This window comes from Pseudorasbora parva, chromosome 5 (genome assembly GCF_024679245.1).
Source record: "Pseudorasbora parva isolate DD20220531a chromosome 5, ASM2467924v1, whole genome shotgun sequence".
In the NCBI taxonomy this organism is placed as follows: Eukaryota; Metazoa; Chordata; class Actinopteri; order Cypriniformes; family Gobionidae; genus Pseudorasbora; species Pseudorasbora parva.
Genome location: NC_090176.1, coordinates 3,743,794 through 3,749,793, shown reverse-complemented (window position 1 = coordinate 3,749,793; position 6,000 = coordinate 3,743,794). Strand labels below are relative to the sequence as shown.

At 46.9% G+C, this 6,000-nt stretch overlaps 4 non-coding genes across 4 annotated transcripts; all 4 read right to left on the bottom strand.

Moving 5' to 3' along the window:
* Positions 1 to 338: 338 nt before the first annotated feature.
* On the bottom strand, positions 339 to 411 carry trnar-ccu (transfer RNA arginine (anticodon CCU)). Its single transcript has one exon. It is a non-coding gene; the product is annotated as a tRNA-Arg (tRNA).
* A 1,429-nt stretch (positions 412 to 1,840) lies between these two features.
* On the bottom strand, positions 1,841 to 1,913 carry trnar-ccu (transfer RNA arginine (anticodon CCU)). The gene has a single exon. It is a non-coding gene; the product is annotated as a tRNA-Arg (tRNA).
* Positions 1,914 to 3,097: 1,184 nt separating this feature from the next.
* On the bottom strand, positions 3,098 to 3,170 carry trnar-ccu (transfer RNA arginine (anticodon CCU)). Its single transcript has one exon. It is a non-coding gene; the product is annotated as a tRNA-Arg (tRNA).
* Positions 3,171 to 5,306: 2,136 nt separating this feature from the next.
* trnar-ccu (transfer RNA arginine (anticodon CCU)) lies at positions 5,307 to 5,379 on the bottom strand. Its single transcript has one exon. It is a non-coding gene; the product is annotated as a tRNA-Arg (tRNA).
* Positions 5,380 to 6,000: the final 621 nt, after the last annotated feature.

Below are 6,000 nucleotides of genomic sequence, written 5' to 3'. Positions count from 1 at the left end.
CAATAGGCTTGGTATTTAATCAAGGCCAGCACACAAAGTAATCCAGATGAACAATTAATTTACCAGGCCACCGGGCCACTCTGCTCGCCATAGAAGAGCTCCAATTCACAGGTGTTTTCAAAAGGACTTGCGTTTAGGCACACACAAAGTGGTCCTCAGTCACAGATGATATCTGGTGAAAATGATTATGGCTTCAGAATAGAAGTGCATTAGCTCTTCTTCAAATAGGAACAAGACACGTAAATAAGTAAAGTGGTCTTAGCAGAGGATGGTTTCAATCCATCGACCTCTGGGTTATGGGCCCAGCACACTTCCGCTGCGCCACTCTGCTGTAAACCCACCCCAGATGGGACTCGAACCCACAATCCCTGGCTTAGGAGGCCAGTGCCTTATCCATTAGGCCACTGGGGCTGTTAAAGCCCATCTCTCGTGTGCCCCATTACTTCTGCTTCAGTGACAACAAAAGGCTTGGCATTTACACATGGCCAGCACACAAAGTGATCCACTGAGCGGCTGCTTCGACAGGCCACTGGGGCATGACTCGCTTGCTCTTCTAATTCTCCATCTCATTCAGGTGGCTCAGTTAATGAGGCATTTAAACAGGTCCTACACACAAAGATTTCTCAACAAGCGACTACTACACCAGCTTTCCAGAACATTGTGCAGTATTGTTATAGTTCCAGGACCAAGAGGCTCCAGGTTTTCACAAGCGGGATGTGGAAGTTGCTCTTAATTTGGGATAAAGCATGTAAATAAGAGAAGAAGCCTTAGCAGAGGATGGTTTCGATCCATCGACCTCTGGGTTATGGGCCCAGCACGCTTCCGCTGCGCCACTCTGCTTGTTATAGAAAAGCTCTCATTCACAGGTGTTTTCAAAATGACTTGCGTTTAGGCACACATGAAGTGCACATGAAGTAACACATGAAGTGCCTCTGCCAGAAAAGTCATTAATGAGATCAGGTGAAAGCAACAAAGGGTTTTTAGCTTTGAGCAGAGGCAGCTTTTCTTCAGCAAGGAACAGAGCATTATATAAGTAAAAAAAAAAAGAAAGTCTTAGCAGAGGATGGTTTCGATCCATCGACCTCTGGGTTATGGGCCCAGCACGCTTCCGCTGCGCCACTCTGCTCCTGTCGACACATGCGCCGTTCCCAGATGCTTTGGAAAGGACTTGTGTTTAGGCACACATCAAGTGCTTCTCTGTCATAAACGAGAACAGATGAAAACAACAAAGGGTTTTAGCACAGACCTGTGGCAGCTTTTCTTCAAGTGGGGACAGAGAATTTGTATAAGTAAAGAAGACTTAGCAGAGGATGGTTTCGATCCATCGACCTCTGGGTTATGGGCCCAGCACGCTTCCGCTGCGCCACTCTGCTGAAAACCACCCTAGACAGGACTCGAACCCACAAACATTGGCATAGGAGGCCAGTGACTTATCCATTAGGACACTGAGGCTGTAAAAAATAAGCCCTTGTATGCCCCATTTACTGCTGATTCCGTGACAACAATAGGCTTGGTATTTAATCAAGGCCAGCACACAAAGTAATCCAGATGAACAATTCATTTACCAGGCCACCGGGCCACTCTGCTCGCCATAGAAGAGCTCCAATTCACAGGTGTTTTCAATAGGACTTGCGTTTAGGCACACACAAAGTGGTCCTCAGTCACAGATGATATCTGGTGAAAATGATTATGGCTTCAGAATAGAAGTGCATTAGCTCTTCTTCAAATAGGAACAAGACACGTAAATAAGTAAAGTGGTCTTAGCAGAGGATGGTTTCGATCCATCGACCTCTGGGTTATGGGCCCAGCACGCTTCCGCTGCGCCACTCTGCTGTAAACCCACCCCAGATGGGACTCGAACCCACAATCCTTGGCTTAGGAGGCCAGTGCCTTATCCATTAGGCCACTGGGGCTGCTAAAGCCCATCTCTCGTGTGCCCCATTACTTCTGCTTCAGTGGCAACAAAAGGCTTGGCATTTACACATGGCCAGCACACAAAGTGATCCACTGAGCGGCTACTTCGACAGGCCACTGGGGTATGACTCGCTTGCTCTTCTAATTCTCCATCTCATTCAGGTGGCTCAGTCAATGAGGCATTTAAACAGGTCCTACACACAAAGATTTCTCAACAAGCAACTACTACACCAGCTTTCCAGAACATTGTGCAGTATTGTTATAGTTCCAGGACCAAGAGGCTCCAGGTTTTCACAAGCGGGATGTGGAAGTTGCTCTTAATTTGGGATAAAGCATGTAAATAAGAGAAGAAGCCTTAGCAGAGGATGGTTTCGATCCAACGACCTCTGGGTTATGGGCCCAGCACGCTTCCGCTGCGCCACTCTGCTTGTTATAGAAAAGCTCCCATTCACAGGTGTTTTCAAAATGACTTGCGTTTAGGCACACATGAAGTGCACATGAAGTAACACATGAAGTGCCTCTGTCAGAAAAGTCATTAATGAGATCAGTTGAAAGCAACAAAGGGTTTTTAGCTTTGAGCAGAGGCAGCTTTTCTTCAGCAAGGAACAGAGCATTATATAAGTAAAAAAAAAAAAAGAAAGTCTTAGCAGAGGATGGTTTCGATCCATCGACCTCTGGGTTATGGGCCCAGCACGCTTCCGCTGCGCCACTCTGCTGAAAACCACCCTAGACAGGACTCGAACCCACAAACATTGGCATAGGAGGCCAGTGACTTATCCATTAGGACACTGGGGCTGTCAAAAATAAGCCCTTGAATCCCCGATTTACTGCTGATTCCGTGACAACAATAGGCTTGGTATTTAATCAAGGCCAGCACACAAAGTAATCCAGATGAACAATTCATTTACCAGGCCACCGGGCCACTCTGCTCGCCATAGAAGAGCTCCAATTCACAGGTGTTTTCAATAGGACTTGCGTTTAGGCACACACAAAGTGGTCCTCAGTCACAGATGATATCTGGTGAAAATGATTATGGCTTCAGAATAGAAGTGCATTAGCTCTTCTTCAAATAGGAACAAGACACGTAAATAAGTAAAGTGGTCTTAGCAGAGGATGGTTTCGATCCATCGACCTCTGGGTTATGGGCCCAGCACGCTTCCGCTGCGCCACTCTGCTGTAAACCCACCCCAGATGGGACTCGAACCCACAATCCCTGGCTTAGGAGGCCAGTGCCTTATCCATTAGGCCACTGGGGCTGTTTAAGCCCATCTCTCGTGTGCCCCATTACTTCTGCTTCAGTGACAACAAAAGGCTTGGCATTTACACATGGCCAGCACACAAAGTGATCCACTGAGCGGCTGCTTCGACAGGCCACTGGGGTATGACTCGCTTGCTCTTCTAATTCTCCATCTCATTCAGGTGGCTCAGTTAATGAGGCATTTAAACAGGTCCTACACACAAAGATTTCTCAACAAGCGACTACTACACCAGCTTTCCAGAACATTGTGCAGTATTGTTATAGTTCCAGGACCAAGAGGCTCCAGGTTTTCACAAGCGGGATGTGGAAGTTGCTCTTAATTTGGGATAAAGCATGTAAATAAGAGAAGAAGCCTTAGCAGAGGATGGTTTCGATCCATCGACCTCTGGGTTATGGGCCCAGCACGCTTCCGCTGCGCCACTCTGCTTGTTATAGAAAAGCTCTCATTCACAGGTGTTTTCAAAATGACTTGCGTTTAGGCACACATGAAGTGCACATGAAGTAACACATGAAGTGCCTCTGCCAGAAAAGTCATTAATGAGATCAGGTGAAAGCAACAAAGGGTTTTTAGCTTTGAGCAGAGGCAGCTTTTCTTCAGCAAGGAACAGAGCATTATATAAGTAAAAAAAAAAAGAAAGTCTTAGCAGAGGATGGTTTCGATCCATCGACCTCTGGGTTATGGGCCCAGCACGCTTCCGCTGCGCCACTCTGCTCCTGTCGACACTTGCGCCGTTCCCAGATGCTTTGGAAAGGACTTGTGTTTAGGCACACATCAAGTGCTTCTCTGTCATAAACGAGAACAGATGAAAACAACAAAGGGTTTTAGCATAGACCTGTGGCAGCTTTTCTTCAAGTGGGGACAGAGAATTTGTATAAGTAAAGAAGACTTAGCAGAGGATGGTTTCGATCCATCGACCTCTGGGTTATGGGCCCAGCACGCTTCCGCTGCGCCACTCTGCTGAAAACCACCCTAGACAGGACTCGAACCCACAAACATTGGCATAGGAGGCCAGTGACTTATCCATTAGGACACTGAGGCTGTAAAAAATAAGCCCTTGTATGCCCCATTTACTGCTGATTCCGTGACAACAATAGGCTTGGTATTTAATCAAGGCCAGCACACAAAGTAATCCAGATGAACAATTCATTTACCAGGCCACCGGGCCACTCTGCTCGCCATAGAAGAGCTCCAATTCACAGGTGTTTTCAATAGGACTTGCGTTTAGGCACACACAAAGTGGTCCTCAGTCACAGATGATATCTGGTGAAAATGATTATGGCTTCAGAATAGAAGTGCATTAGCTCTTCTTCAAATAGGAACAAGACACGTAAATAAGTAAAGTGGTCTTAGCAGAGGATGGTTTCGATCCATCGACCTCTGGGTTATGGGCCCAGCACGCTTCCGCTGCGCCACTCTGCTCCTGGCGACACATGCGCCGTTCCCAGATGCTTTGGAAAGGACTTGTGTTTAGGCACACATCAAGTGCTCCTCTGTCATAAACGAGAACAGATGAAAACAACAAAGGGTTTTAGCATAGACCTGTGGCAGCTTTTCTTCAAGTGGGGACAGAGAATTTGTATAAGTAAAGAAGACTTAGCAGAGGATGGTTTCGATCCATCGACCTCTGGGTTATGGGCCCAGCACTCTTCTGCTGCGCCACTCTGCTGAAAACCACCCTAGACAGGACTCGAACCCACAAACATTGGCATAGGAGGCCAGTGACTTATCCATTAGGACACTGAGGCTTTAAAAAATAAGCCCTTGTATGCCCCATTTACTGCTGATTCCGTGACAACAATAGGCTTGGTATTTAATCAAGGCCAGCACACAAAGTAATCCAGATGAACAATTCATTTACCAGGCCACCGGGCCACTCTGCTCGCCATAGAAGAGCTCCAATTCACAGGTGTTTTCAATAGGACTTGCGTTTAGGCACACACAAAGTGGTCCTCAGTCACAGATGATATCTGGTGAAAATGATTATGGCTTCAGAATAGAAGTGCATTAGCTCTTCTTCAAATAGGAACAAGACACGTAAATAAGTAAAGTGGTCTTAGCAGAGGATGGTTTTAATCCATCGACCTCTGGGTTATGGGCCCAGCACGCTTCCGCTGCGCCACTCTGCTGTAAACCCACCCCAGATGGGACTCGAACCCACAATCCCTGGCTTAGGAGGCCAGTGCCTTATCCATTAGGCCACTGGGGCTGTTAAAGCCCATCTCTCGTGTGCCCCATTACTTCTGCTTCAGTGGCAACAAAAGGCTTGGCATTTACACATGGCCAGCACACAAAGTGATCCACTGAGCGGCTACTTCGACAGGCCACTGGGGTATGACTCGCTTGCTCTTCTAATTCTCCATCTCATTCAGGTGGCTCAGTCAATGAGGCATTTAAACAGGTCCTACACACAAAGATTTCTCAACAAGCGACTACTACACCAGCTTTCCAGAACATTGTGCAGTATTGTTATAGTTCCAGGACCAAGAGGCTCCAGGTTTTCACAAGCGGGATATGGAAGTTGCTCTTATTTTGGGATAAAGCATGTAAATAAGAGAAGAAGCCTTAGCAGAGGATGGTTTCGATCCATCGACCTCTGGGTTATGGGCCCAGCACGCTTCCGCTGCGCCACTCTGCTTGTTATAGAAAAGCTCCCATTCACAGGTGTTTTCAAAATGACTTGCGTTTAGGCACACATGAAGTGCACATGAAGTAACACATGAAGTGCCTCTGCCAGAAAAGTCATTAATGAGATCAGGTGAAAGCAACAAAGGGTTTTTAGCTTTGAGCAGAGGCAGCTTTTCTTCAGCAAGGAACAGAGCATTATATA